The following is a 21,705-nucleotide window of genomic DNA, read 5'->3' as shown; positions in this document are numbered from 1 at the left end:
GTCACAGATAGTGTCTGAATTAGCATAAATTCACTTGCTTGAAGAACTGGAGATAAGAGAATAATATTTACAATTGTTGAAGTAGTTGAAAATAGACGACTCTCCTATCAAGTTACTCCACTGTTGCACTGAAAGCAGTATTATTTTTTGGTGTTAATCTTGATCATGGAGTTCTTCGGTTGAATTCCTCCTCCGTTTTGAATTGCTTCACTCCGCCATTTTGTATTCCTTGGAAGCTGTCAACATGCAAGATTTCATACAGTGTATAACTCTATTTTGACCTGGTGTAGGGAACCTGCTTTGGCAGGGGGGTTGGTCTTGATGATCTCTAGAGGTCCTTTCCAACCCCTACAATTCTGTGATTCTATTTGAGCCACACGCATTATATTTACAGTTGAACTTCTGCTCTTTGAAGGACTCTCCAGAAATATTTTCTTCTCTTCTGTGATCAGTCTTCAGGATAGTTTGTTTTCAGATTGTCCATCTCTTCCACCATTGATTACTTGACTCCTAAGGTTTAGTTTCTGTAAGGTAAACTATTTGCATAAAAGTTCATAGTTACAATTATATCTCTTCTATCTCCCTTGTAGCTACCTAAGCTAAGATTATTTTCTAATTATCTAGAAGAGCTGCATTTCATATAGCAAAAGTAGAACAGGCCTGCTACCTTACCTTCTTTCTGAATGAGTGTTACTAAGTTAGCAATACTGTCTGAAGTATTCCAGTGAAAACTAAGACAAGAAAGTATTTCTTATCTAAAAAGTTCTTCATTCCCTCACAACTAGAAATCGTGAAACTCAGGTCATACCGTTACCAATTTTGTCTGAAGCTCAGGGAAAGAAATAAATCTTGAAAGAAGCTGTTAAGGATTAATTTGGAAAAATGTCAGCTCTTCAGTATTTTCTGGATTCCGGAAATACTCATTCATTCTATGATTCAGTTGCAGTGCTGTTGGCAGTTTAAAATATGGGCTCAGACTTGATGGGGAGGGGGGTAATCTATTAATCAGCACTTCATCTACAACTGCTTATCTTCTCTTTTCTGTAATTCCTCTTTTTAGTTGGACACTGGCATTGTCTGCGTACTTCATGTCATCCATCAACAGGAATGAATGAAGTACACAGCAATATATCAGTCTGACTAAGCTCAATAAAGTGAAGGAGAAGCAGAAAATTATTGCAATAGTCTTAAATCTTTAATGATAGCAGAGTTAAATATATATCACTTTCTTTACTCATTACTGTAGCAATAAAGATCTGTACTAGTACATAGTTCTAATGTCACGTAGAATGTATCTTTTTATTCTGTAAGTAAAAATCCTATTTGTGTGTTTTCGGATACTTCTGAGAGAAACAGTATCTGAGCTGTTTAATACAGAATACCAGAGCACCTGCAGATCTTGGAGAATACTTCTTACAAACTTTATATAATAAGAATTAATTGAGCACTTGAAAGAATTAACGTCACTCCAACTGTGTCTCTTTCTCGAGTATTTGGCAATCAAAAAAAAAATTATTTTACATTTTGGATGAAAGAGATTCAGCTGTTCCAAAGAATGAAAAGCACTCATTTCTGTCCTGGTTAAGATTCATTGCAGATGTTTCATTAATAAACTATACTATCATCTTAGAAAAGAGATGAAAGCTTGATGGGAGGGCAGGAAATGCTCTTTCTGCTATTTGTGTGAAAGTTTTCCCGGCTTTGGCATATCTACCTGATACATATGAGTTAATCAAATTGACTATTAAATTTTCTGAGGCTTCTGCACCTGTCTAGCAAGCCCAAGCCCAGGGCTTGCAGGGGCTAAGCAGAGCTCTCCCAGTGCATTTTCCCTGGGGCTCAGGGTTTGGATTCACACTGGACCTTAAAGTGAAAACAGAGATGTCATTACTGAAATAAGGTTAAGCAAAAAAAAAAAAAAAAAAAAAAGGAAAAAAGGAGTTGAGCAAGAGAACAAAAGAAGTAATACAACAATATGATCTGTTGAGGCTGCAGATGCCTGGACATGAGCTTCCAGCTGACTTCATGGTGGGAATAAGAGGAGAACCAGAGCAGTGTGGGCACTGAGGGGAACGGGGAGCCAGTGAGGCTCTGGAGAAGACTGGTAAGCACTTGTAGCAGAGTGTGGATCTGAGAGAGAGACAGTGCTGGAAAGCCCTGGGTGGGATTGGCTGCAGAGAGATGTACAAGCCTCATCAGAAATGGGACAAAACCAGAAATACTGCATTGCAGATTTCTCTGCTGTTAGTATTAATGGGTTTCCAGTAGGTTTACGGGTATTTTCTATGTTTAAGTCCCTTTGCTTACTTTACAGAATTCTGTGCTGTGTATCTGCTTATCGAGCTTTAAGTCACAGCTTATTGCTGTGGCTGCTTATTGAGCTTTGAAAGGTATGTTAATGCAAGTCTGAATTACAGAATTCTGGAGGGAGCAGAAGAAACAGATATATATTTTTTTCCCCCTCCATTTCTTTTAGCCTAGGACATAATGCACAGAAGTTATATGAAGGTTAAGGTTTTGAGACTTGATTTCCCAAGTTCAGAAGTGCTGGAATTACCTGTGCAATGATGGATGGAGCTTTGCTGCTGCTGCAGCAGGGAAAAGACAGCAGTGTTTTGGCAGCCCTTTGTTGTAGGGGGACTGACTCGAAACACAACTGCCTCAGTCAGTGGGAAACTTTCTAGATTAAGAGTAATCCATGCACAAAAACAAAAAAAAAAAAAAAAAAAAAAAAAAAAAAAAACCCTTTCTTGGTGCAAGGGATGCAATATGAAGTCATTGCTTTTTAATGAAACTATTTCTGAGTCAGACTAAACCTTGCAACTTCAGAGCATGTATAACTGTTGGTTTTGTTGTGTTTTCATCTTGCTGAAGTCCCAAGAATTCTGACTGCATTTCAGATGACTCGTGATACAAAACAATTTACCAATTAACTTGGATTAAATGGAGATGGTTCCAGCAATGGAATCTTTCAGCAGTAGGAATGATTTGCCCGAATGACACTTCTTGTATAATTTTAGTAGCTCTGAAGACTGCACTTTCTGCAGCAGATTGGCCTTACAATCAAAGTTCTGATTTGAATTTTGCTTAGTAACTTATATGTGATAACTTTCTCTTTCTGTGCCCTCTGAATTACATTGTCTATCTGGATAAATTGATCTCATCAAGAGTAAAGAGGACATCTTTCGTGAAGCATCAGATCTTTCTTGCCAGAAAATGTATTAACTTCATAATTATGAAGTTTATAAATGTTTTTACTCTCTGAGTTCTGAGGATATGATGGACGAATGCTCAAAGGTTTATCACATTTACGTGTAACGGGGGGTCCTTAACAACAAATTGCATCCTTAATTTAGGGGCTGTTACATGATGTTTGGAAAAGGCATCTTTTGGAAGTGAGGTACTTTGTTGTTGTTTTTTGAAGAAGTAATTTGAGACTTTCAAATCTGTTCTCTCAGGCATTCAGTAAAACGTTCAGCTCCCTGCTTCGGGCTCCAAGTGTAGAGTCGATGAAATAAATTATTTTTAAAGCACTAGACTAAACATAATTATAGCAGGATGTGTTACTGAGAGTGAAACCTTGACTTGTACAGTAACTGCAAAGACAGCGGCCTCCAGGAAAACCTCCCAGCGAATATAAAAGAATAAACAATAGCCTAGCTGTCATGCAAGGTGCAGGTACTTACAAGATGGGTAGAATGGCAGAAGCACTGAGATGTGCGTTTCAGAAGCAATATCATCTCCCTGTGCTCCTGAAAATGTTTTAGGAAAAATTGGGAAATGCATTTCTAATGTGTCACCTGATGACATCTGATAATCATTCCAGGAAAGCACAACTTTTCAATTATGAACTATAGTTAGCTATGGAATACTATTCCTTATATAACAAGCTGCTCTCAAACAGCTGATTTTTTTTTTTTTTTTTTTTTTATTTAGAAGATTGAGGATACACTGCAAATATTTGGACCTGTGAACAAGATTTACACAGAGTCACAACTGTATAAACATCTGTGCTATCTATAGTGTAGACTTTTTTTAAAGGATGTTATGGAAATACTACTATTTGGCTTGATCAAAGAGGTATAATTTGAACCAAATCAACATTTGAAAGTTCCATTTGTTTTCATGAAGGGCAAATCTTTTTCCTCTTTGACTATTCTTTTGGAAGAAGTCTACCAAAGTATTTGTGATTTTTCCCAAAAGCTATGGTTAGCACTAATTGAGCCAGAAATGTATGATGATGCATGGGTTATTCTTATATAGCAGCTCATAACTGCAGTCATTCTAGATCAGATTCTGTCTCTTCTATGGATAAGGCAGCATTCAATTTTGTCAATGGAGATTGAGGCACAGAGAGCAGAAGATGTGTATTGCCACTTAATGGTATGTTTTTGTTTGTTTGTTTCCTTTAGGATATTATTTTAGTGTGTCTTAACCTCTCACCTTTCAATCCGTGCAGATAAACTTATTAGAAAACTTTGAAAGCACTTTAATTAAATTCAAGTATCTTCTAGGACAGTATGTTCACAGCTTTGGATTTGGACTCTCTCTCTGATTAGGATTGTACCTAGAGGTAAGGAAGAAGTGTGCTAAAATCTCTTTCAGACATTTTCCATAATTTCAGCCCAAGGCAAGGCAAGTACTGTTGCAATCAAATAAAGGCTCTGCTTTTGCATTTGTCCAATTGCATCTGTGGCAAATCCAATCAGTCTGTGCACTGAAATACCCTGGAAGACAAAACAGTGGGCTTTGTAGGGGCTTTGTTATGGGGCTGTCTGTGTGAAGAGTTACCTGATCCAGGCTCCTCTTTCAGGTTACCAAAGCTGTAAAGCCTGAACTTAAATGACTTGCCTGAGGTTACCTAACAATCCTGTTGTGGAGCAAGTAATTAAAATTGATATCCCAAAGTTAGTATCCTGCCACTTGCTGTCATTACACTGATGTGAAGCTGTCTGAGGCAACAAGTTATTGGCTTAACTCTTCCTGAACACAACAGGAGCTTGAAGTGTGACAGCTTCCAGCATGGAACCTCGACCAGGCAATTTGCAGCTGGGCTGTGAGAGGAGCAGCACTAGAGCTGTGGTTGTGCTGCTCCCAGTGAGCCCTGTGCCGAGCACTGCCTCGTGCTCTCCTCTCAGCCCTGAGCTCTGATGGGCTGTGACTGGGGGGAGATTTCTTATCTTGGTTTCCCCAGTCCTTTTCCACATACAGGAAAGTGCTGATCTATGTGGAAAGAATATGTCTTCATATTCTGCTCTCCTATCTGCAATTCTTTTTTCTCTCTTTTTCACGTTGTTCTTCGAATCCAGTTACTGATAATATAGTCTTATCATCTTGTTAAGAGAATTCATAATCTTACCACAGTGCCTGTGCCCATCTGTTTTTCACAAGTGTTTGTAGTTCATTTCTGATGTTATTGTTAATATGCCTTTATTTAGCAAACTATAGAGCTCGTATCAGGACGTTTCACAATAGGTATTCCTAATCTTCTCAGTAAAATTCACTGCTGGCAATTCAAAAGTACTTTCCTCTCCCAGCGATCGTCTTTTTGAGTCATCATAAACTTGATTCTGAACTGCCCAATTTTCATTTGGCGCAAACATGTTTATTAGGGTTTGGTATTCTCTATTTGCCAGATTTCTTATACCCTTGACCTCATTGATCAAAAATCCTTTTGCACCACTCATCTTTTTCTTCTGGTTTTCAAAGTTTGTTGCTCAAGTAATTTAGCAGTTCATTTTACAAGAGCATTACATTATTTGTAATGAAACTCTTATGTTCTTATTCACTTGTAGAGTATGTGTCAAAATTCCAAGCCAATTAATATTTGCTAAGTAATTAATATGTTGGTTAGTGTTACTCTAAATGAATCTTGGCTTCTGAAGATCTCCTGCATGCAGTTTTATACTTAATGCCTGTTGCCTTTTAAGATGCAAGAATTTCAGTTCTGTGACTTCCCAGCCCACGCCAAGCATCTTTGAGAGGCCACTGCTGGGTAATACCTGCAATGTTTACGTAGTCATTACTTTGGTAACGCTGGCAGCAAATGTTCATGTGCATATAGGTGCTAACATAGATGTATGTCATCTTTGTGCTACAGTACAGAATGGGAGAATGATATTTCTTGTGGAAAAGCACTGTGAAGATTGCTGGTTTTCGTAGTTTGTTGTTGTGGTTTTGTTTAAATGTGAATTATGTCATTTTTGCCATCAAATCACAAAATATTTCTTTGCTATCACCCCCATGAGAGTTTTAACAAGAAACTTTTCAGTCTGATATCTGTGTAACTCTAGGGCTATATTCTAACTTCATGGATTTAGAACAGTTTATCTTAACGCAGCTGTGGGGCTGGAGCTGGGGTAAAGGTGCACATGGGAAAGGCACACAAGCATTCAAAGTTCTTCTAAACTGCTCATGTCATCCAAAGAGTGCAGGCTGGGTTCCCCAACGTAGTGCACTTCCTGCTGTGCTCTTGGAGCTCATACCTGAGGGTTGGCACTGTGGCCTCCCGTCTTACACCGCTGCAGTCAGCAGTGGGTGCAGCTGCCTGCAAGAGAGCAAGCACATGCTGACCTATTCCATGTTTTTGCTATGTAGTTAAGTGGCTAACATGAGTGACAGTAGGAACTGCTGTTATTTACTGAATATCTGGAATTGACTTGTCTGAGATTTCTGACAGAGCATATTGTCCTGAGGTTCCTGGGGCTTCCAGCTGTCGAACCAAACAAAACAATACCATAGGAAATCCAAATATGCTCTGTAAACCATCATCAAAATATTAACAATAAATCCCAGGATGCTCTGCTGTGCTACAAATGCTGCAATTCAGAAAGCAGCTATTACACTTCCAAACTAAACTGGGGATAAAATAATCACAGGAAAATAGGTGGATCTTTCAAGTTGTTAAAAGACAATTCTGATATATGCAGCAATGAGGCTGTCAGAGATGGTAAATATTATTCTAGAAAATAGGACAGTAGATTATTTTTTCATTAGTGCTTGTGAAAATGACTTGTATTTTAACTTTGTATTTTAATATTTGTATCTTTAACCCCCACTAGAAGGCTAGTGCCAAAAAATTATGCTGAAGTAGCTATTACATTTTTTTTCTTAAAACAAACAAAACTGCTATATAACCTTGTTGAACAGTAGTACAAAGAAACGTGTTGTGTTAATAATAACAATTTTTTTTTTAAAAAAGCAAATCTTAAAATATTTAAAATAATCCTAGAGGTTCATCCTAACCACTCTGAAGACCTGACAAGCAGGAACAAAAAGCTTCGACTTCTTCCTGCAGAGTTACAAAGTCACTCTTTTCATCTGAATTTATATGAATGTTTCCAGTGCACTTGGTGACCTAAAAGATGAGTAAAATACACTGAGCTGTGATGGCAAAAACGATCACCGGTCATATCAGATTTGGACACTTCCATTCTCAAATCATGAATAGTGTGCAAGCACAAAAGCCTGCAGATTTTGTTTGGTACTATCATGAGGAAATGCACTTATAAAACAGTGTCACTGCTTTTGAAACCTGATAATTGGTCAGAAACAGTAACTGGAGAATATTGCTGCTACTGGATGTCTGTTAGAAGGGAGTAAAGAATTCAGTAAATGCTGCAGAGCGCAAAATGTTTTCAATCTGCTACAGGTGTTCACAGACATCACCATTTTAGACATGGCTCAGGAAGAAATTCATGGTTCTCTTTTACTTCTCAAAGATCATTAAGAAGTGATGCACTTAGCAATGCTGTGCATTAGTCTCATTGCCCAGTGCTGAAGAACAAGTCTGTAAGATCAGGCGTGGGCGTAGCTAGCTGTGCTTCCCATAGCTGACATTACCTTGTGTGTCCATTTGGTAAGATTTGTTTCTGCTGAATTGACTTTTGTCAAGCTGAAGTATGCTTGGCTGCTGCTAGGGGATGAATTTGAGACTTTGTCAGCAGAAATAACAGAGGTTTTTCTTGGAAGGAGACTAGATTCTTAATTGTTGGCTGAAAAACTCTCACACTTACATATTTCAGATCAGACAATTTGTCTAGAGGGTCATTCTTGCTGGAGTTTAATCTTTTTGTTCTTATGGACTTCTAAGTGAGAAGATGTCACTTTTCCTGGACGTGCATTAGCTCAGGAACATGTGCAGACAACAGTGTACTAGACTTAGGGTGAACAAGGGAACTGCCCCTGCTGCAGGGCTTCTGCTTGGGAGCAGGTAGGCCCCAAAGGCTAAGTGCAGCAGGAGCCAGAGCTCATGATAGTGCTTTGGCTGTATAAAAATGTGGAGTAATCAAGTGAGAAATGATGTGCAGTTGCTGGAAAAAGGCTGTATGCAAGGAAGCATATCCACGTCTGAGCAAGCATGTTCCATAATGACTAGCATGGACACTGAGTACTTAAGGAAGCAGCAGCAGACAGAGTATTTAGAATTATAGGAGGAATATTTAGGACTGCTGTCTGTGAGAGAGATACTCATGAGATGATGCTCCTGGACTGAATAAAGAGAAAATATTCTTATAGCTAGAGTGTCATACATAATGCATATCTTCAAAGGAGCAGCATGAGATTGCAAAGCCAAGTTGAGTTTAAATGATTTTTTTTTACTATGGTGCTTTTTGTGCTTAGTCTCAGCTGGATTTCTGTGCAGCTCAGGGCAGAAGAGCTCAGGCTCTTCTGTTCCCTTACCCCAGGATTAACTGTTCTCCAGGAGCACCTCCAGTGATTCTCCAGTAAGTGTGGTTTGTCCTCCTGAAATCTACCAGCAATAGTGTGCTCCAGGCCATGCAGCTCTTTTGTCTGTTTTATGTGAAAGATAATAATCTAGCACCTGGATTTCTTTGCGTGCTTGTAGCAAATAGCCCCACCAATGCACGGTGTTCTTAGCCTGTAGATGCCCACCTATGCACTTTCTACATATGCTGCTGACAGCCTAACAACTTGTGTAGCCTAGAGGTAATTAAACAGTAAGTCTTGAGTAGGCTTTAGCATAGTATCAGTAATTGAACTATCATATCTCCTTATACTTACTGTTGTGTGCTAAATCAGATGCCTTTTGCCTTTTCAAGCAAATTTTCTCCTATATATCATATGTTGCATCTTGTGCATAAATGGTGGTATAAAGTTAACAGCCTTTTGTGCTTTCCATTCATTCTTGTCATAAGAATGAATTGTATGCAGAAAAATCATCTCCTTAAAACAAGGGAGGCCAAAATATTCTGCAGTCACCTACTGGGAGGAATGTGTCCTGGGTAGGAAACTCCCAACACAGCCTTTCTGGGGAAAAAGGTGAAGGCACCTTTGCTTTTCTGGAACGTGTCACTCTGTCTGGTGAAGGTAGAGGGCCATACCTGGGTTTGCCCAGACAGCAGTTGGCATAGAGCTTAGGGCTGTCAGACCGCAGCATCCTCTGCTACCTGGCTGCTGTTAACCACTGTGGGGGGATGGACCCCACCAGTGTCTTGGGCCTCTCAAAAATCATCCAGTGTTTGTTTGTTTGTTTCCTTTGCCTTTTCTGCCTTAAGGGGCAGAACCCGGACTGGTTGGCTCTGTGCTCAGTCCACAAGGCAGCAGTGTCCAACGGTATGTGTTCATTACTCACTGTAAGTTGGAAAGATATTCTGGTTAGGCAGAGCTGTAATCTCCTGCTGCTTTCAATCAGATTTCTTCCCATGTAAACAAACCCCATCAAAGCTGAAGAAGTGGGTCAGATTGAGATGTCGTGGCACATGATAACCTAATGCAGTGGAATTGGTTCTAAAATGGTTCCTCTTGATGCGGGAAGGGAAGACTGGGCTGTAGCACACCCTTTGAAAAGGTCTCTTTATTATAAAAGCGTGCAAATTCAGAGTTTGGTAATGCTACCATTTTTATTTTGGGGCATTTTGGGGATGAGATAGAGAAAGGGCCCAATGTTTTTTCCTGTGCTTTGCCTGTTAGTGCTACACAAAAGCTTTAGTGAAATACGCTCCCAAAAGACCATTTGCAGAGCAACCAAATGAAACCATCCTAATACACTTTTACATATTATTAGATAAATTGGGCAATGACATATGGATGTATAATTGTACAGCTTATGTATTGCATTAATGATGCAGAAAACACGTCTTCAGAATGCAGCTATACTGTGACTTTCATTCCAGAAATCCATCAGAACAGCATATCAATGATGCCATATTCTTTCCACGGTGTTTGGGAGACATCTGTTCAGCGTTAGCAGTTGTCATACAGTTGAGAGAGTCATTATAAGGCCTGAAAGGGGTGAACTTGCCCTTCTTTTAGTTGCTGTCATTGAGCTATGAAGTGTTACGATGTAATATTTCTGTGAAATGTTACAAACAGCTGTGGGGCTGTTCTGTCTCAGCTTTGCTGTCTCTGTGCTTCTGGTTTGGAAGGGGTTTGCTGGGTCCGTTGGAAGGAAGCAGGCAGTGCAGTCAAAAACAGAAGCCCTAAGTGCTGAAGCAGAAAACAGAGGCATAGTGGACTGCTGAAGACAAGGATTCTGGGGAGGGGGAGACCTATAGAGAGATTGTCAAGATCTCTGTCTCTCGAGATTCTTTCCATAGCTCAGCTCTGCATACAAGGGATCTGTAATCACAGCTTGTAGATCATTGCCCACAGTCCCACAGTATGAGACACTGTGAACAGGGGATTACATGGCTGATGGAGAGCTGCACTTGTAAATAACTGGTATTCAGGCCCAGTGGAAAACAACAACAGATGCTTTGAAAACTTGCACCTACAGAGTTAAACTGAGGGCTCTCACTTAGGATCAGTAGAGTGGCCAGGTGAGTGGAGCAGTAGGAAAACCTTAGCAGACTTGTAAGAAGCTTAAGAATAATTTTTGCATCCTCTGTGAACAATTTTGAATTTATCAAAAACAATAACAAAAAAACCCAACCCACAACTCCGTGTTGAATTTCTTAATAAATGGCTCCAGCCAAGTTTTAATGCCCTAATGTTAATATTTTATTTGAATGTCATCAAGGAAATAATTTCTCTCTTCCGAAACAGTGTTTAAATGAAATACTGAAGTATATTTAAATACTTATATTTAAGTATAATTGAAGTAAAAATACTGTATTTTATCTAAAATGAACTTGAAATAAATAGCAGCATGACCCTTGGCCAGCCCTACTTGTAGTCATAAAGCGTTGTTTAGGGCCCTGGAAAAGGTAAGGCTGAGCCAGAAGAGCGCTGAGGATGTTGTGTGAGACTGTGCCCTCATCTGGGGCAGTGTGGTGAGAGCAGGGCTGTAAAGCAGAGCAGTTAAGTGATCCCAGTGCCTGCATTAAGTGCAGTTCAGAAAAGCTCTGGTTCTACAGATGACGCATTGATTAGCAGTTGAAGTACATTAGTGGCAGTCTTCCAGTTATGTTTCATCCAAAAGAAATCTGTTTTGTGCTCTCTAAGGCTGCACCTCAATGCAAAAGATTACAGATAGGATTTGCTGGGAAGTTTACTTCAAAAGTGCCGAAGGACAGGTAGGTCTAGAAAGAAATGGATAAAGGAGGATCTGAAATAAACAGTAATTTAAATGGAATTGGGGATTTTCTTATGAAGACATGCTGATTTGACAATAAATAATGGGAAAAAAAGTACTATATTAAACTTTATTAGGATCTGTGCTAGAGAACAGGTACAGCATGAAGGAAGTCTGAGTTTGCATTTCCAAACTCTGAGAGTTTATATGCATCTCTTCTCTGACCTAGCCTACAGAGGTCTGCACAACTAAACATCTGAAACAAAAACTAGTCTAGTCTCAAATGGAGTGTGCTCACCCAAAATTGTCTTGCAGTGAAAACTCCGTGTTCTTGGAACAGCTACTTCACAACTTCTCTAAAACTTTTATCAACACATTCAACATTGCAGGCATGTTTTCTTTATCCAAACTAAGTAAGGAACATGGGGAAGAAAGGTTTTTGTAGGAACTGTACCTTACTTAGAGGTCTGTCAGGACCATGGAAATCAAATGGTTGGGCTGAGATCAACCAAAGTAATTCTCAATCCCTTCTCACTTAAGAAAAGGTATTTTGAGTAACTTTAAAGAACTTATGCATATTGTTTAAAATAAACTGTGTGACCAAGTGAAATGTTCTACTAGTTGAGTTTCCTGACATGTATGCCTTAGCAATATGCTGTACTCTGCTGAAGCAGGCGTGCTTAAAAGTGAGGGAGACTTACAGATCAAGGTCCTGAATTTGCAGTGCTCTCTGATGTTTCTTTCCTGGGTCATTGTAGGTGTGTTTGTATGTGTTTGGCTGAGGAGACTGAGATTTGGGAATTAGATCAGGTAGAGTTCAGCATGTGAATAGGTAAGAATAATGCCTGTTTCTGACTCAGAAACAAAACCCATTATCTTTTTGTGGTGATTGATGTTTAATTTTAGGTAATGGGGAGCAGAGTAGCAAATGTCCCAATGCTTTCAACTCTGACTTTGTGGGGGAGGATGCAAAAGATATTGATTTTGATGCAATACTAAATACTAAGGATGCTAAAGAGCAAACATCATCCTTAGCCTGGCTATTAAAGAAAAGAGAGAGAGGAAGAGAATATTGATCCTGCGAAGGCCTATAAGGTTTTTGATCAACATACCAATACCTTAGGCTGTAATTCTTATTTTGATGAGAGTTATGAAAAGTGCGTTAGGTAGTGGTTTACCTAAATACAATGGAATGCCTTTCCACAGCTGATGGTGGTTCCATTTCTGCTCTTTATCAGTGTGAAGCAGGTAATCTGAGTTTTTTCATCTCTGGGTACTTGTCTGCGGTGAAGAAAGATCTGTTAATTAGAGCCTTCTCAATATGGATTTTCTTTCTTTCTGTGTGTATGTGAGCAGAATCGGTCTTTTAACAAAGCAACCAGGAAAACTTGTATTAAGTGTGCTTTGGATTTGCAGGCAGAATGCAAACTTGTCACCTTTTGTGTTTGGGAAGGAGGCTCTGTCTCTTTTGCTGATGAGAGAATTGACTGAAGAGCAAAGAACAGTTTCATAGCTGATTCTTTGCCAGCATCTTAAGCCTGTATGAAATCAATAAAGCTGGCATCTATTTTTTCCAAGGTACTTGTTGAGGGTACAGATTACCAAGGTTATATCAGCCCAGGATATCAGTGTGATTAGACATGTGGCATGTAAGCTTGTGTACTGTCTTTGGCCTTCAAGAAATGTATCAGTAATTACTGAACTAAGGAGCGTCATATTTTCAAATGGGGGCTGGGTTAGCATGTTAGTTTAAGTACATGGCAACATTACTACTCTATGGTCAGTTAGCTGGTTGTCTTTGTATAAATACAAAGATACTGCAGTAATGAATTCAAGGTTGCATTCTTTTTAATATAGTTGGATCATGGCAAGCTAACAATGGTATTCATTCTTACTGGTTTGAAACTTCTTTTTTAATATGATATACAGTATATAATAATTAATAACATATATATGCATGAAAGTGTTATTATCTTTACTGCAAAGGTAATCAAATGCTGGAACAAGTTGCCTGGATAGATTTTGGAGTCTTCAAGATATTCAAGTTGGGCAGCCTGCTTTAGCTGACCCTGCTGAGCAAGGAGGTTGGAACTGGTGATCTTCAGAGGCCCCTTCTAGCTTCTGCGTTTCTGTGACTGTATTTGCAGCATTTAACTTGTGCTGTTAATAGACTGCAACTGCCCATGCCAGTTTTCATCCTGACACACTGTTTTATGACAAAATTTAAAATCCCTAGTAAAAGGTTTATAGTGGAAGTGCTGACAACCTTCTGTACAACGGTACGAATGCACCACTATTATATATACAGAAAACATGCAGTAAGGTCTATAGTTTGAGTCTGCTCTATAACTCATGTAAGATAAAGCACTGGGAGTACTTATAAATAGCAATTATCAGTAGCAGTCTCCTGATTTTCTGAATCATGCAGCCCTCTAATATCTGCTTTTAATTTCCTCTTACATTATTAGAATATCTATTTCGTAGTGTATTTCATCTGATTTTCTTGTACTTTCAGAAATAACAATCAAAAGAACAAGTTGAGTCTACTTTGAGAGTTGTTGCTGTCTTATTTTCTTATTTTGAGATATGTTTGTTATCTATTGAATTCTTGTAGTTCTAGGATTGTGCTTTATTTTTGGTTGAGTAATGCATTGTCCTGTTGCAGACAGCCCAGTAGATGCAGTATCTGTGATTTCAAACTGCAAAGCAGTTTTTTGGCTTTTTTTTTTTTAGGTTTTTGTTGCTTTTTCATTTTTTCCCTTACCATCATATTGGGTGGGTTTTAGAAACTGGAAACTATTTCAGAGATATTCAAAGCTGGCAAAAATTCCCCCTTTCCCTCCCACCTGAGATTTGCTGAATTTGAAGAATAAGAAAAGAAAAGGATGTTGCACTTCTGGTTTTTGTCCTGAAAATGGTTTCATTTCTGCACTGAGAACAGTGACTTGGTGTTACTTGACTGATGCTGAATGGACCTAATTCCTCAAGTTGCAGCACACTCATTTCTCATTAATTTTAGTGGCAGTTGGAACTGCTTGGAACTTTGAAGTCAAATTAGGAAAGCCTGTTGGGATCTCTTCTGGGGGAGGAAAGGTATTGTAATAAGTCTAAAATATTTACTCTTTTTAACTCCGTGAGAGGAAAGTGGTCTGGACAGGGAGCTGAAAGGAGAATGAAAAGAAGAGGAAAGACTCCTTGATTTTGAATTGAAGAAAGAAGCCTATCCTCCTTGTAGCCACCTGAGAACTAAGTCTTCAAAGAAAGGACAAACATCTGCCAGTAAGAATAAGCTTAACTTGCTTGTTCTGATATATTTTTTTTTCCTTAAGCAGAAGAATATGTTGTAATAGAGGAATGTAGGAAGAAAAGGAGGGTTATTGGAAGACGCATAAGTAGGGAAGAGATTTTTTGTTTTATACTTAAGAAATGGCCAGGAGATTTCTGGGCCAGGACTTTGGGCTGTGGCTGCCTTGGGGCACAGTGTTGTAGGCTGCTTGGTGTGCCATGTATCGGCACCAAGAGATTACAGGAACAAATCTGCTGCTGTACAAACTGATCTTTTAGTAGAATTCTGGACCTCTCGGTCCAGAAATAATTTTCTAGGTACATGACTTCTTGGAAGTGTACTTCTTGATGTTATATGTCACTAATGGTCCACCTCCAATTTTCATGGGAGGAAGCTATTACCCCAGCGTCCCATGTAACAGGCTTTTTTCCACTTATTCATACTTAGAGATAGTAGTGGCTTGGTTTTGCCATTCAGGATGGCTTGAGCAGCACTCTGGCAAAGAAGCAGAGATGTGTGTGTGCGTGCTTCATGTCCTTTCTCACCATGAAATATGCTTTTAAAATGTTGAACAAAGCATTCACTTGTCTCTTAAGTCTTTCATTAAAGTACCTGTTTATTTGCAGTCTGTGTTCAAATATTTTCTGTTAATGCTGTGTCCCCTTGGTCACTATTAGCGTTGAACAATTTATTTTACCTTATCCATGTTTCAGTGGCTGAGGCTGCACGAGGAAATTCTGATAAAAGCCAGGAGGTTTTTTCCTCCTCTTGCACTGGTAGGGGAAAATTTCATCTGTTATCTTTGCACTTATCTACTCCTAAGTTTTAGTGCCAGATATTAAAATCATTGGTTATGTTCATTCAGGAATATTTGTCAGTTTATTAAACTGAACTACATTTATTAGATAAAGTTTTAAAGAATAATGTACAAAATGCCAGCAGTTTTCCCAGGTGAGCAGTTCTTTGGACAGCGCTCCTCCCTTCCAGGAGTTCAGATTTGCTGCCTCTCAGCAGTGACTAAGCACTTGCTGCTTTTTAGATCATCTGAGTACTTGCAAGGATTTCTGATAAATTTATTGCTATATAACTGCATAAAGATTTGCAGTATCCATTTTAATGGCAGGCATATCAGAAGAGACAGCTAACTTGCTGGGTATGATTGTTAACTTGGGCATGAAGTCAGTCAGCACCAATGACCAGAGTGGTTTCATGTCTCTAACAGTGAAATACTGACTTCAAACCTCGGCAGGCAGCAGGCCTTCCTCCTATGATGCTCTGTAAAACCAAGTTTTTAAACACCCTGTGGAACCTCCAGCAGTGCCAGCAGGCTATTAAGCCAAATTGTCTTTTTTTCTCTATTATGAGCATAATACTGTATGGTTGTGGAGCAGGCATTCACTGGCCGCTGACACACACAGTACTGTGCATGTGTGGAAGCATCCTCAGCAGCAAAGAACCCCATGAGTTCTGTGGTGCCTGCGGCCAGGCCGAAGTTGCTCACACTGGGGCATGCATTCATGTTCCTCTTGTCTTTGCATGTAGTTCCACCTTGCTTTTGTTCCCTTACACTGAGTGCGTGTGTGGAAGCAGAACAGGAAGATTTTACAGCCTAGGAGGAGACTGGGAGCGCTTTGTGGTGGAGAATCCCATTTGAAAAGGATGCTTTTAAGCCATGTCAATTTTATACCTTTCTCATTTTGCTGAGGCATTTTGAGTCCTCATCACTACTGTTCCTCACCTTGTTTACTGAACTTTTAATCTGCTTCCCTGCATTTAAAGGTCCTTCACTAAGCCTCTCGGAGCACTACCCTACTTGCCAGAGTGCTATTAAGCTTTTGTTGGTGAAATACAAAGCAAAGTGTGCATGTAGCTGATGCACCAGAAAACAGAAACAAAGTACAGAAGCCCATTTGGGAATAGATTGCTGTGCTTTTTGACAGAGGTTTATAGTTTCCTTTTAATTAACTGTCACAATTAAAATATTATTTTAAAATAAACTCTCCTCTTTGCAAAAAGAAGTTGAACTCACTGTAGGGCAGGGAGAGCATATATCTGCCTCTGTTTGACCTTTGTCCTTTAAGATTCAGCAAAATTTCTTCATTCGTTGCACTTTTGGGGCTGTATAAGCCTGGAAGAGAAACATTGTCATTCAGAAGTCAATTCTGCTAACCCATTAGGAAAGCACATTCACACTAATGGTTCTACGGTCAATCAGTAACAAAGACCTACAGGAAGACATACCTGTTTCACTGTTCACTGATCTGGCAATTTGATCAATATTATTTTGAACAAGTCTTTTTTTTTTACTTCATCTGTAACGTCTCTTTTTACAGACAGACTGAATGTGCACTATAAAACTGTACTGCAGCTATTGCTTAAAGAACCAGCCATGTCTCTTGCGGGTTCTGAGTCCATAGGAGAGGCTCAGCTTCACCCACACAGTTTTGTCTGTTTTCAGATGAGCTCCTATTAATCTGTTGTACCCTGAGGGAGTAATAATCGTGATCTCTTTCCTGACTCTTTGAATCATCGCTGTTCTCTCCAGCAGAATTTCTCAGCACATACCACAGGATTTCCCCATGCTTCCAAAATGTTAGAGAGGCTTTCGGGCTGTTTGGAATTGGCTGTTGTGTTCACAGAAGTGTAAAAATACAGGGATGACTCTGGGCTTACCTTTTATTTGTTGCAGGTGGCCTGTGCCTGAAGTTCTGAGGTCCATATTCCATAGTGCTGAGGAAGGGTTTCCGTGGCTCCTCGCATAGCCTGTGCAGTCTGCAGACAATGGATTGATTTGAGCTTGCCTTCCTTGGGCTGGCTGACAAGGCTGTTCAGCTTTGAGTCCATGGGATCTGCCTGGGTAAGGCATTGTCTTGAGGAAGAGCTGCTGCCAGTTTTTTGTTTTCCCTGCCGCAAGCTAACTAGAAGCCAGATTTTCAAGACAAGGTAGGAAACTTATATGAAAACATTTATACTACTTTGGGTCAAATGCAGTTGCATCCAAAGAGCCAATTTTGCATAGTAGCCAATTTTGCATAGATCAGAGGCTTGTAGCAAAGCAATTCATTACTTATGTTCAGCTGGTCTGGTATTTCATAGGATGAGCAATTTCATGTAAGCTGTATTACACAGTGACAGAAACTTTTCTGCACACCATGTGGAAAAAATAATGTTCTTATGCAGAGAAGGAACATGTGTTGTGTTGGAAGGAGCTTCACAGATCATCAGATAAAATCAGATTTATATTCTTCTGCTATTATGAAATACTTTGTAGGGTGTTTAATATTTGGTTGTATCAAATTTAAATACATTGTAGGGAATCTTTGTCTAGAAGATGTCATTTAACAATGGAATGTGATTGACTGTTTGGAACCTCAAAGAACAGATAAAATGGCACAGAGGAGGTGAAAGCAGATAACTGATACAGCCAAGTTGTTAGTAGAGTCAATACAAAATGTGTCTGAATGTGGGCAAGGACATTTTTATAAGGCTTTTGCAGCAAAGAATTATGTGATTAGGAAGCTGGGGTCTAGAGTGTGACCCTAGAGTATGACAAGTTGCATGATGTGAATGCAGAGAAGAGAATTGCTGTTGTGAACAGCGGACCAAAGGGAAGAGTGACAGCACCTGAAGAGCTATAGTAGTCTGATCTAGCAAATCAGTTAGGGCCGTCTTGACATGAAATATGAAAATAAATTTTCAGAGATCCTTGTCGTCTTAGTCCAAAATGTTTCTGCTATTTCCTGGAGTCAAGGCCAAAATGTTCTGCACTGTTCAAATTTCAGCCTCACCGGAACTAACTTGTAAATTCAGATAATGTACATGCCAGTAAGAGTGTAATCCTGACAGACTTAACAAAAAAAAAACATCCCCACACATCGTTAGGATATTTATTCTGTGCTACTCTTCAATTGCTACGGACTGTTCAGAATGGCTGCCATTGTCTAACACTGGTTGTGACGTGCCTGCAGTTTACTGAAGTTATCGATTTCAGTAGACGTGTCCTATTTTCTCAGTCTCACAGCAATAAAATTCCATTATAAAATGCGAGTATTTCATGCACAGTCCCCTGTGTGAAGAACATTTAATAGAATAAATGGTAGAAGTGCATTTGCAGTTTATGTAATGGCTACCATGCAAGAACAAGCACAGCCAAAAGTGCAGTTTTGCTGATCTGTGGGATGTATTTTACTTTACAATTCTTTTGAAAGATTCTTATTGGCACTTAAAATAGAGACTACATTGGACATGAGTGTAACTGCTTTAAGTATAGATGTTCTTCTTATTTTCATTTTTTTAATCAAGGAGAGTGAAAACAAATTGCAAGCCATCAGCTACATCATCAACCATTTGTAGACTTTCAGAACTTACAAAAAACCTTGTTTGACTTAGTAGGTGTACTTAGCATGTTTGAGGGGAGAAGGGTGAAATGCTTTTCTGCCTAGCTGACATTGCTTACTTAACAGACAGTAACAGGAGGAGGAAGCACATGTAAGAGATGCTAAGTTGTCTTCTGTGAGTCCATCTGTGTGCTGCATCTGCAAGATCCTAGTTTAGGTGCTAAAAATCTGTATCTAAAAATAGATTATATGAATTACCCCTCCAATAATTCTTCAGTATTTGTGTAAATCTTTTTTACTGAGGCTCAGTCCTCTAACCATCTTAAGAAGCCTAATGTTGCTCCATTTGATATGGAGTAGAGGTCATTCCTGAATGTGTTTCTATTAAGAATTTTTCTCTAATTGTGCAATATATTGTTCCTTTTTGTTTTGTTTTTTTTTTTGTTCAGTGATGTCTATGAATTTCTCTTTAATTTCTCTTTTGTGGTCTTCTAATATCAAAATAGACCTCATTATTGCCTTGGGCAACTTTCAAAGCCCTTTGTGAATTGCAGGCTTGACATTAAGGCAATTATATATAAATTTTACTTTGCAAATTTAAAATAATGCTGTCACATGCATCTTTATTTTAATGTCATAGTCCTACCAGCATTTTTATTTCTTCTAACCCTTTTTCTTAATTTAGAGATTGGCACATTTCTTGACTTAAATGATTGCTTTATGTTGGTATCTTCTTTCTTGGTGTGAAATCACTTGGCTCATCTATCAGATTTCTTTGCTTGTCAGTGTGTGCTTTACAGCTAACGCTCTTTTTCTTGCCAATTAAAAACACACTGAGATCATAAACTTTTTTTTTTTTTTACTCCAGTGTTACTCTTGGATAATATTCAAACAATTTCATCCAATTTTTACCAAGTGAAAGGATACAATCTTATTCAATTTTATTAAAGGAATTCTGTATGAAGAGGTTATGAGAACAGTGAGTCTTGCCTTTTCCTAGTCTTGCTATCTCTACACCTACAGTACTAAAGTTTGTCTTATTACTTCCATTCAAAAAGGAGTACTCCTTTTATTTACCTTGCTATTTTTAAATTGTTGTTGTTATTGTTCATATATGTACTGATAATTAGCAGCTAAATATGCTTGAAGGATGTGGTACACAAGATGAAAAATGTCACTGTGTGTTCATTGTGGATAACATAAGATTTTCACATTGTACTTCAACATAGAACATGGCCATGTACAACAGAAGAAAAATCGAGGCAAAGATTTCCAGTGAAATGAGGTCAAATCCAGAAGTTCATATTTTCCAGGGATGCTGACTGTGAAATTCTGTTTCTGAAGGTGCCCCAGAGAGGTGTACAAATAATGAAATACCCTCTGTGGTGTTAGAGAGTGAATGATCAACTTTCACTGATGTTTGTCCAGGTCTTGCAAGCCTGACTGCAGTCAGTGTGCTTTACTGATTGCTTCAACAGAGCAGCGTGGCCTTACTTCTCAGTAAGTCTAGAAAGCCACTTCAAAACCAGCTCAGTGAAATGGAGTCCTGTACTCACTGTGTCAGTATCTGGTGCGTGGCAGGTGCCATAGACGTCAAATTTAATATTAGATCATTTAGGCCTAATTACTCTGTCAGCACACACTGTTTTGCAGTGAATTTATGCTTGTCTACTACACTTAAAAACATAGGCTTCATGTTCCTTCCCCCTCTATTTTTCCCATTCTGCATGCCTAAATGCACGTCATATCTTAATTTAAAAGAAAAAAATGACAGCATGATATTTGAGAGGACAGTAATTGTCTTTAAGATGTCAATAAAATTAAATGACATCTTTCTTGTACTAGCTTTTCCTAAGCCCAGGATTTCCTGTGTTCTTTCAGCTGCATTTTAATGGGCTTTGAGTTCATCATGTTACTGCACTGAAGATAATCTCCATATGGTGGAGGTGCTGCCAGACCTACAAGAAGGGCATTGCTGTACCTCAGCATCCTGGAGACTTTTAACAGAGTTGTAGCCAATGAATTTTAGGAATTGCAAATATAATTATGTCCTTGTTTCCTAAATAATGAACCTTTCCATATTTAACAATATTGCTTTACATGTACCATAGTTTTTGAAGCTGTTATCTGAGTCTGTATTCTCTTGCTCAGAATGAATTCTCCCAGGGATACTGTATTAAATGAGGGTGAAAATAGATACCTTCAGTGTGAATGCATTGGAATTAAATTCATAACACATTATCATAATGGTAAAGAGATTGCTAAAGAAGCTTTTATCATTTTATGTTTGAAGAGTGTTTTAAAAAGTATAATTGAACCAACAACCATGGTGTGATTTTAGGAATGTGTGATAACCAAAGTTCTGATTCCATTCATCTGCAAGGATTCTACCCAAATCCCCGAAGGCCTGCTGAATTCATGTCTATGCAGATCATGTTGAAATGATCCCTAATGTATGTATTATGGTTTTTCCTTTTGGTTTTTTTTTTTTTTTTTTTTTTTTTTTTTTTTTTTGAAAGAGAAGTAGATTGGGACTTTAGCGGTTTGGCCCAATTTTTTAAAAAATTAGGTTTTTTTTTTTTTGTTTTTTTTTTTTTTTTTAATAT

General features: G+C 38.7%; 1 long non-coding RNA gene across 1 annotated transcript in view; it reads left to right on the top strand.

Moving 5' to 3' along the window:
* Window positions 1-21,705, top strand: part of LOC122183325 — a 125,361-nt gene that overhangs the window by 94,011 nt on the left and 9,645 nt on the right. Inside the window, exon 5 of the long non-coding RNA XR_006180227.1 lies at window positions 17,452-17,619. This is a non-coding gene — a long non-coding RNA (uncharacterized LOC122183325). The remainder of the gene's footprint in view (window positions 1-17,451; window positions 17,620-21,705) is intronic.

The sequence above is a fragment of the Lagopus leucura genome, unplaced genomic scaffold, assembly GCF_019238085.1.
Source record: "Lagopus leucura isolate 7727_CA_CO unplaced genomic scaffold, USGS_WTPT01 Super-Scaffold_100017, whole genome shotgun sequence".
Lineage (NCBI taxonomy): Eukaryota > Metazoa > Chordata > Aves > Galliformes > Phasianidae > Lagopus > Lagopus leucura.
Note: the sequence above shows the minus strand (reverse complement) of the source record. Positions and strands in the feature narration are given on the sequence as shown.